General features: G+C 54.0%; 1 pseudogene; it reads left to right on the top strand.

Moving 5' to 3' along the window:
- Positions 1–995: 995 nt before the first annotated feature.
- On the top strand, positions 996–9,725 carry LOC129360703 (TBC1 domain family member 9B-like; annotated as a pseudogene).
- Positions 9,726–10,051: the final 326 nt, after the last annotated feature.

The following is a 10,051-nucleotide window of genomic DNA, read 5'->3' as shown; positions in this document are numbered from 1 at the left end:
AATCAGTTACGGTTAGAGCTGCAAACATTGATTTTTGTCAAACATGTTTCCACTAAAGCTTCTATTGTTGACATGAGGAGCAGCCATGTTGGATTTTTAAGTCAATTTTTTCAAGGTTGACATCAGGGAGGTACTTTCAGTTGATTTTTCTGACTCATAAATAGGATTTTCTGAGTTCAGTTGGAATGCAGCATAGGCTGCTGTTAGCATAACAGTTAATGTTAGCATATTTTAGCGTTAGTCCATAAATCTGAAACTGTTCACATCTTTGGATATGGCCACAAGCTAATATTAACATAAGATATGTATTAGCTTATGATGTCCTTAATTGCATAGATTACAGCTAGTTAACATGCTAGTATCTGCCAGTATGCTAATATTAGCAAATTAGTTAATCTTATAAGGTAAGCTAGTTATAACATTACCTGTTCGATATTATCACTTTAGGTTCTATTCACAATGTCTTATTTTTATGTTTAGCTAACATGCTAATCAATAACTTAGCTAATATTTGAGATGTTACATTTAACAACTACCATCTAAAATGTGTGTCTAAATGTTGAGTAATCAATCATGTTATTGGTTACTGGCCAGTGTTAGCATGTTAGCATGTTGATTGAAACGGTTCCTAATTGGACACCAGGGTTTCTTCAGAACCGCCTACTTGTTTCTGCATAAACTTTTCTTTTTTTCCAGCTGTCAAGATTTTTTTTTCTGTGAAACTTTTTTCCCTCAGTTTGTCCAGTAAAAGAATTTCATGATAATTTCTGTAACTTGAATCCCATGATTTGTCTAATTGATTTATTTTTACTGGTCAGGTTAAAACTTCTTCTCTTACAAACTCATTTTGCGGATCGATGCAGCGAATTCCTGATCATGAACAAGAAATATTAAATATGAAAAATATTGCATCGTCCGCCATATTGCGCTCGTGTTTCCCGTTAGAAACATGTTGACGTCATGTCGTACAGCACGTAGAAGGCGTGGCCTGACGTGTCACACCCGGAAGTGATGCAGAGTCATCAGACTCGCTGAAAACAACAGAGCCAGGACCTGACAGAACCTGGTTCCGGGTCTTTGGGTCAGCGCAGCGGGCCGCCATGTGGATCGAACCGGAGGAGGTTCTGCTGGCCGGGGCTCTGTGGGTCTCGGAGCGGGCCAACCCGTTCTTCATCCTGCAGAGGAGGAGGGGGCACGGCCGCGGAGGGGGGCTGTCCGGTAGGTCCGGTTCTGTTCGGTTCTGTCTGAGGGCTGCTCGGTCCGGTCCGGTTCCACTGATGGACACCGTTCTGGCAGAACCACCAGGTAATGCTAAGCAGAACCGGGTCGGTTCGGTTAGCCTGGTGGATCTCCATGGCAACACCAGGCGCGGTTCCGGATCGTTAGATGCAGAACCAGAAACCCGGTTCCGGACGGGCGCTGACGTCACGAGGGCTCAGCTGACTTGGTTGAGTTCCTGGTAACCCAACAGGTGGTTTATGTTTCACCCTGTGAGGTCAAAGGTCACTACAGGAACCTGCCAGTGTCCGCCAGTCCCTAGAACCAGAACCAAGAACACTCGGTTCCTTATGGACCGTTCTAGTGCCCTATGTTGACTGGGGCACCGAGGGGTGGAGGTCATGGGGTCATGGGTCGATATGTAGAGTTGGATGTCTTCAGCGTAAGGTAGAAGTTGTTGTAGTACCGTCTAATCTGCGCTAGAGGGCGCTGCAGCGGGGAGGTCCTGAAGGCGTCTCCTGGTGTCTCTGCAGGCCTCCTGGTGGGGACGCTGGACGTGGTTCTGGACTCCAGCGCCAGGGTGGCTCCCTACAGGATCCTGCTGCAGACCGCCGACTCCCAGATCTACTGGAACATCGCCTGTGGTGAGCAGGAGGACTGGGAGGACTGGGGGGACTGGGGGGACTGGGAGGACTGGGAGGACTGGGTGGACTGGGAGGACTGGGTGGACTGGGTGGACTGGGAGGACTGGGTGGACTGGGAGGACTGGGTGGACTGGGAGGACTGGGGGGACTGGGGGGACTGGGAATGTTCTGGATGTGTTTTCCGAGTTCTGCTTCCTTCTCGTCTTCAGGTTCCTCCAGGAAGGAAATCACGGAGCACTGGGATTTCCTGGAATCCAACCTGCTGCAGACCATCTTCATCTTCGACAACGATGAAGACGTCATCACCTTCGTCAAAGGGAAGATCTCGGTACGTCTCCGCCGGTTTGGTTCGCTGGGATGTGTTCCTGTCTGCTTAGTGATGTCACTTCCTGCAGGGCATCATCGCGGAGGAGAAGCGGCTGAAGCGGAGCGAGGAGCAGGAAGAGAACAGCGGGAAGTTCCTGGAGGCGGAGCTGAAGATGCGGAAGCTGTTTGGGATGCCGGAGGAGGAGAAGCTGGTCAACTATCACTCCTGCAGCTACTGGAAGGGGCGTGTCCCGCGCCAGGGCTGGCTCTACCTGTCCATCAACCACCTGTGCTTCTACTCCTTCCTGCTGGGGAAGGAAGGTACCGTCAGCCAATCGCACGCCGGCGTTAACTTGTCCGCAGCGATGGCTGACGTGTCGCCGCTGTCCGATCCGCTCAGTGACGCTGGTGGTGCCGTGGACCGAGGTGACCCAGCTGGAGAAGAACGCCACGCTGGTGTTCCCGGAGAGCGTCCGCGTGAGCACCCGGAACGCCGAGCATTTCTTCTCCATGTTCCTGAACGTCAACGATGCCTTCAAGCTGATGGAGCAGCTCGCCAACATCGCCATGCGCCAGCTGCTGGACAACGAGGCGTTCGCCGCCGACCGCTCGCTGCCCAAGGCCTGCAAGACGCTGAAGAACGTCTCTGCCCTGAAGAGGTCTCACTCTGAGCGTTTTCTCTGTGCCCAAACGCTCTGACCGCATCGGCCGCGTTCTGTCTGCAGGGACTTCGACGCCCGGGCCAAGAACGAGCGGTACCGGTCCATGTTCCGGCTGACGCGGGACGAGCGGCTGGACGGACACACGGACTGCACGCTGTGGACGCCGTTCGCCAAGATGCACGTGGTGGGCCAGCTGTTCATCTCCAACAACTACATCTGCTTCTGCAGCAGAGAGGAGGAGCTGTGCCAGCTCATCATCCCGCTCAGAGAGGTGAGCCCGGAAAGCAGCAGAACCGGAACTGGAAAGCAGCAGAACCGGGCCGATTCTTGCTGCGACTGCAGTGGACGGAACCGTCATGAGATGTTCTGATGTTTCGCTACACCCTCAGTCTGGCGTTTCCAGATTTCCCATCAGCCCTTGCAGTTCCAGAAGTGAGGACTCTGCTGTCAGTCAACAGGAAGGAGAAGATGAGCGTTAGCAATAGCTTCAGCTAATGATTTTACGTGTTTAGCAGTTTAATAGCCAAGACTCTAATTAGCGGTTAGTGAACATAGCACTAGCTATTCCCAAATAGCTAGTGCTAATTTTGTTCCAGACAAGTACGGCGGCCATTTTGAAAAGGGCTAAAATCTTTTAGGTAAAAAGCAAACCTTCATGTGGAAGCTGCTGGTCCCACGTGTTCTTGGTCTGCAGCTTTTGGAGACGATTGTCCTGTAATTTACCCATGATCCTCTGCTCCTCAGGTGACCATCGTGGAGAAGGCGGACAGCAGCAGCGTCTTGCCGTCTCCCGTCTCCATCAGCACCAAGAACAAGATGAACTTCCTGTTCGCCAACCTCAAAGACAGGGACTTCCTGGTTCAGCGGATCTCAGACTTCCTGCAGCGGACGCCGGACGGCTCGTGGAGCGACACCAATCCGCTGTCTCTGATTGGCTCCCCCGGTACGCCAGGCTTGGCTGTCAGAACCTTGTGGTTCTGGTTCTGTCTCACGTCTGTCTGTTCCCAGGGCTCCACCGGCGTCCTCCAACCCGCAGGAGCCGACTCCGCCCACCAGGGGCGCCATTACCACGGCGGCCTGCCCACCGCTCAGCAGGGCCTGCTGCGGCTGTACCAGCAGGACGGCCCGGAGGACCTCGGCCCGAAAGCTGTGAGTACGATTCCCGGTGCGAGGCGGGGCGCCGGGAGACGCTGACCCGTCCTCCGTCCCGCAGATGAAGGAGCGGATGAAGGAGGAGGCGTGGAACATTCACTTCTCCGAGTTCGGCGGGGCGTCTGCATGTACAGAACCTCCAGAACCCGAGAGCTGGTTCTGAACGGGATCCCGGAGCGCCTGAGGGGGGAGCTGTGGCTGCTGTTCTCCGGTCCGTCCCCGTTCCGCTTCCTGTCCCCGCTTCCTGTCCCTGTCTCCGTTTACCCGTCTCCTCCCGTCTCTGCAGGCGCTCAGAACGAGATGGCCGCTCACCCTGGTTACTATGGCGACCTGGTGGAGCAGGCCACGGGCCTCTGCTCATTGGCCGCCGAGGAGATCGAGCGCGACCTCCATCGCTCGATGCCCGAGCACAGAGCCTTCCAGAACGAGACGGGCATCGCCGCGCTGCGCCGCGTCCTGACCGCCTACGCCCACGCAACCCCAACATCGGCTACTGCCAGGTACTCGGCCAGAACCCGACCAGAACCCGATCAGAACCCGGCCAGAACCCGGGACCTGCAGGTTTTATGAGCCTCAGGTTCAAAACGCTGGAATGAATCGGCTTCGTTTCCTCCAGTGTGAAGCTCAGATCCTCAGAGCCTTAATGGCTCATCTGAAGGTCGCAGGGCAGCCAGTGACCCCTGAGGACTGGAGTTTGACCCTGGAGTTTGAGCATCGTGTTTGTAAATAATGTGTAGATGCTTGTTTGAGTCTATAGACAATATTGATGCTGTCGCTGAGGATGAACAGAAATTTGAGCTCTAATGTTGATACTTTACTGGAAACTTTGTCGCCTCCTGCAGGCCATGAACATCGTTACATCCGTCCTGCTGCTGTACGGAACCGAGGAGGAGGCCTTCTGGCTGCTGGTGGCGCTGTGCGAGCGCATGCTGCCCGACTACTACAACACCCGGGTCGTAGGTCAGTGACCCGGGCCGTAGGCCGTGGGAACCGGGCCGGGGGTTGAGATTCTGAATCCCAATCTAGAACAGAACCATGGACGGTGTTCGATGGTTCGGTGACTTGTACCTGCCCACTGGGCGTAGTTGCTGTCGGCGTCCTCCAGGTGGCGCCACCTGACGCTCTGTCCCCTCAGGCGCGCTGGTGGACCAGGGCGTGTTCGAGGAGCTGACCCGGGCCTTCCTGCCGCCCCTCTACGACCACATGCAGGCGCTGGGCGTCATCACCACCATCAGCCTGTCCTGGTTCCTCACCCTCTTCCTGTCCGTCATGCCGTTCGACAGCGCCGTCCTGCTGGTCGACTGCTTCTTCTACGAAGGCATCAAGGTCATCTTCCAGGTACGGAGCCGCGTGGCGCCGACTGCTCGCCGCGTACCGGTCAGACAAACCCTTGACCTTCGACCTCGTCCGTCTGCAGTGGCGCTGGCCGTCCTTCATGACAACATGGACGCCCTGCTGGTCTGCAGCGATGAGGGCGAAGCCATGACCATCCTGGGCAGGTGGGACCGTCGGGCCCAATACGGTCCGGTCCGGACCGGTCCAGTAATAAACTCACCTGTCCTGCAGGTACCTGGACAACGTTGTGAACAAGCAGACGGTGGCTCCGCCCACTCCCCACCTCCATGCCCTGCTGACGAGCGGAGACGACCCTCCGCAGGAGATCGACGTCTTCGACCTCATCAGGGCGTCCTATGAGGTCAGAGTGATGTCACTTCCTGCCTGGTGGTCACCTGGTCAGACTGGAAGGTCTCAGGTGGATCAAACGTCTTGTCTTGCAGAAGTTCGGCAGCCTGCGGTCTGACGTCATCGAGCAGATGCGTTTTAAGCAGAGGTTAAAGGTCATCCAGTCGCTGGAAGACACGGCGAAGAGGAGCGTGGTGGGTGTGTGTGGACACTTCACGTCACAGAGACGAGGTCGGTCTCTCACATGTGTTTCTCTGCAGGTGAGGGCGATGATGACGGAGCTGGCCTTCACATCGAGGAGCTGGAGGAGCTGTACTGTCTCTTTAAGGTCAGAGGTCGCCTGAGATTCTGTCCTCTCGGTCCTCTCGGTCTGACCCTGCTGTCTGTCCTAGTCCAAGCACATGACCAGCTGCTACTGGGGCTCCAGCACTCGGCGGCGGAGCGCCACGATCCCAGCCTGCCCTACCTGGAGCAGTCCGGATCGACCGGTCCAGTTCGCCCAGCTCTTCTCGGCGCTGTCCCCCTGGGTCTGCGGAAGCCACACCCCCGCGCTGTCGGCCCGCCTCTTCAGGCTGCTGGACCAGAACCAGGACGGGCTGGTCAACTTCAAAGAGTTCAGCACCGGCCTCAGTGAGTCGGCTCCGTCCGGGTCGGTTCTGTCTGCCCCGGTCGGTTCTGTCAGCCCCGTTCGGTTCTGTCTGACCCGGTCGGTTCTGTCTGCCCCGGTCGGTTCTGTCTGCCCCGGTCGGTTCTGTCAGCCCCGTTCGGTTCTGTCTGCCCCGGTCGGTTCTGTCTGACCCGGTCGGTTCTGTCAGCCCCGTTCGGTTCTGTCAGCCCCGGTCGGTTCTGTCAGCCCCGGTCTCACTGGGTTTGTGGTTCTGCAGGTGGGATGTTCCACGGCGACATGACGGAGAAGCTGAAGCTGCTCTACAAGCTCCACCTCCCACCAGTATCAGCTCACCTGATATCAGGTTCTGATCCGACCCAATGCCGCCGACCGGAACCAGAGGTCCACCTGACGTCCCAGGTGTTCTGTTGGTGATCTCACACTGAGCATGCTCAGACCAGAACAATCAAAATTTAGATAAAAATGGAGCATTTCCCTTAATTTGACCTCTGACCCTTGACTGCAACTTCTGTGGACCAGGGTCAACAATTAACATTCACCTGGGTTTTCATTCTGATTGCAGTGCAGAGGGAACATTAGGGAACGTTAGGGAACATTAGGGAATGTTAGGGAACGTTAGGGAACGTTAGGGAACATTAGGGAACGTTAGGGAACATTAGGGAACATTAGGAAACGTTAGGGAACGTTAGGGAATGTTAGGGAACGTTAGGGAACGTTAGGGAACATTAGGGAATGTTAGGGAACGTTAGGGAACATTAGGGAATGTTAGGGAACGTTAGGGAACATTAGGAATGTTAGGGAACGTTAGGGAACATTAGGGAACGTTAGGGAAACGTTAGGGAACATTAGGGAACGTTAGGGAACATTAGATGAATGTTCACCAACAGAAAGTTTTTTATCCGTCACATTGACCACAGTTACTGCTCCACTATGTAGCATGCTCGCTACCCTGCTAGCTTAGCAGCTACTGCTAAACTGTAAGCGGTGATTGTAGCTGCTACCCAGAGGTCAAAGTGCAGGCTGACCCCTCAGGTGTTGACACCTGTCTGTCTGTTCCAGCTCTGTGTGCTGAGGAGGCGGAGTCTGCTCTGGAGGCCACACACTTCTTCACTGAGGACAAACATCAAGGTACACACACACATCTACACACACACACACACACACATCTCACACACACACACACACACACTACACACACACTCACACACACATCTACACACACACACACACACACACACTCACACACATACACACACACTCTACACACACACACACACACACACACACACACATAGACACACACACATCTCTACAACCTACACACACACACACACATCTACACACACACACACACACACACATCTACACACACCTACACACACACACACACACACACACACACATCTACACACACACCACCACACACACACACACCTACACACACACACACACATACACACACACACACACACACTCACACTCACACACATACACACACACATCTACACACACACACACACACACACACACACACACACATAGACACACACACACACATCTACACACACCTACACACACACACACACATCTACACACACACACACACACACACATCTACACACACACCTACACACACATCTACACACACACACACACACATCTACACACACCTACACACACACACACACACCTACACACACACACACATCTACACACACACACACTCACACTCACACTACACACACACATCTACACACACACACACACACACACACACACACACACACACATAGACACACACACACACATCTACACACACCTACACACACACACACACACATCTACACACACACCTACACACACATCACACACACACACACACAACACACACACTACACACACACACACACACCTACACACACACCACACACACACAGATGTAGAGGTACATATCCTTCACCTGCTGGACTTCCTGCTGCCACTGAGCTCTGACCAACACCGACTCTTCTTCTTCCTCCTCTTCCTCCTCTTCCTCTCCTCATGTCTCTTCCAGAATCTTCCTTCCTGTCTGATCTGGATTCTGTGCGGCAGCAGGAAGTGACATCAGGTTGGTTCTGGTTCTTGAACCATGTTTGATGATGATGATGATGATGATGATGATGTTTTCTCCTGAACAGGTGAAGAACCAAGATGGAGGAGAAGATGGTGAGGAGAAGAAAGGTAATGGCCGCCTCCTGCTGAGCGCTGATGGTGTCAAACCTGCATCTCACCTGAGTTGACTTGTTGGTGTCAGAGGTGAAGGAACTACAGGTACTACCTGAGATGTGGGCAGAAGAGAAGGAGCCCAAGAGGGAAACCATCAAGGATTTGCCCAGGATGAACCAGGTGAGTCCGGTGCTGCTGAGCTCCCAGGTGAGGCCGTCCAGGTGTGTTTACCTGTGTACCTGTGACAGGAGCAGTTTATTGAGCTGTGTAAGACGCTGTACAACATGTTCAGCGAGGAGCCGAGCGAGCAGCAGCTGTACCACGCCATCGCCACCGTGGCCAGCCTCCTGCTGCGCATCGGAGAGGTCGGCAAGAAGTTCGGCAACGGCGCAAGAGGGCCGAGGCCCCGCCTCCCGCCCGGCCCGGGAGGAGGGGCCCGGCGAGGAACCTCGGCCGACGCCCAGGTGTGCCGGGCTCTGGCCGACGCCCAGCTGGAGCCGACCACCCCGAGGAGACGAAGGACGACGCGTCGTGTCGTCGTTCTCGGTGGTGAGCTCCGGCTCGCTGCAGTGCGAGGACATCGCCGACGACACGGTGCTGGTCAGCGGCGAGGAGAGGCGGGGAAGCGCGCTGGAGCTGATTGGTCAATCACCTTTGAGCAAGTGCTGGCCTCACTGTTGACAGAACCGGCGCTGGTCGAGTATTTCGAGAGGAAGATGGACATCCAGGCCAAAATGGCTGCCTGTAAGGCTCAGCGGGCCGTGGAGCGCCAGATAAGCTCCGCCTCCGACCACGACTCAGCCAGCATTCCTCCTGACTCACCTGATCACCTGGTTACCTGGTAACATGATCACCTGGTTACCTGGTAACATGATCACCTGGTTACCTGGTTACATGATCACCTGGTTACCTGGTTACTGATCACCACTCAGTTCTCCGCCTCCTGATTGGTCACCTGCGTCTCCTGTGTCCGTTTGAGTCTGATTGGACCATTGCTGACGATGCAACATCAATAGTGTCTCTGACTGGTCAGTCACTGACTGAGCTATGACATCATCATGTGACTTCCTGTGGGTGTTTCACAGTAAAAGCTTAGCTGGTGTTTATTGATCTCTGATTGGTTCCCCAGTCTGCTGCAGGTGAACAGGTGTATATACATCCTGTTTGTCACATGACTCTGTAGTGATGTCATCACAGGAAGTAAAATAAAATAAATAATAAATAATGGCTGACAAAAACAAGTTCAGTGTTCAATTCAAGTTTTTATTTTGTAGTTGTTGTTTTTGTGCCCCATTTACTCCTGTACAGTGTGACGTCACAGTGTTTTTATCTGTTTATCTGCCTGCTTTTAAATCTGTTGCATTAATCAGTTATTGATCTGTTCCAATAAACCTGGAGAAACCTGCGTCTTCTTCTTCTGTGGTGTTTATGTTGAAAATGTGAGCAGAGGGAGAGCACGCCCTCTAGGGGCGCGCCTGTGTTTGGACATGCAGACAGCAGAAGGTCAACATGAGATGATGACGTATTTCACGCAAAAAGAAAATAAAACCTCA

This window comes from Poeciliopsis prolifica, unplaced genomic scaffold, assembly GCF_027474105.1.
Source record: "Poeciliopsis prolifica strain line A6 unplaced genomic scaffold, Auburn_PproV2 SCAFFOLD006, whole genome shotgun sequence".
Taxonomy (NCBI): Eukaryota; Metazoa; Chordata; class Actinopteri; order Cyprinodontiformes; family Poeciliidae; genus Poeciliopsis; species Poeciliopsis prolifica.
The sequence above is the reverse complement of the archived record's forward strand: the minus strand, read 5'-3'. Positions and strand labels throughout refer to the sequence as shown.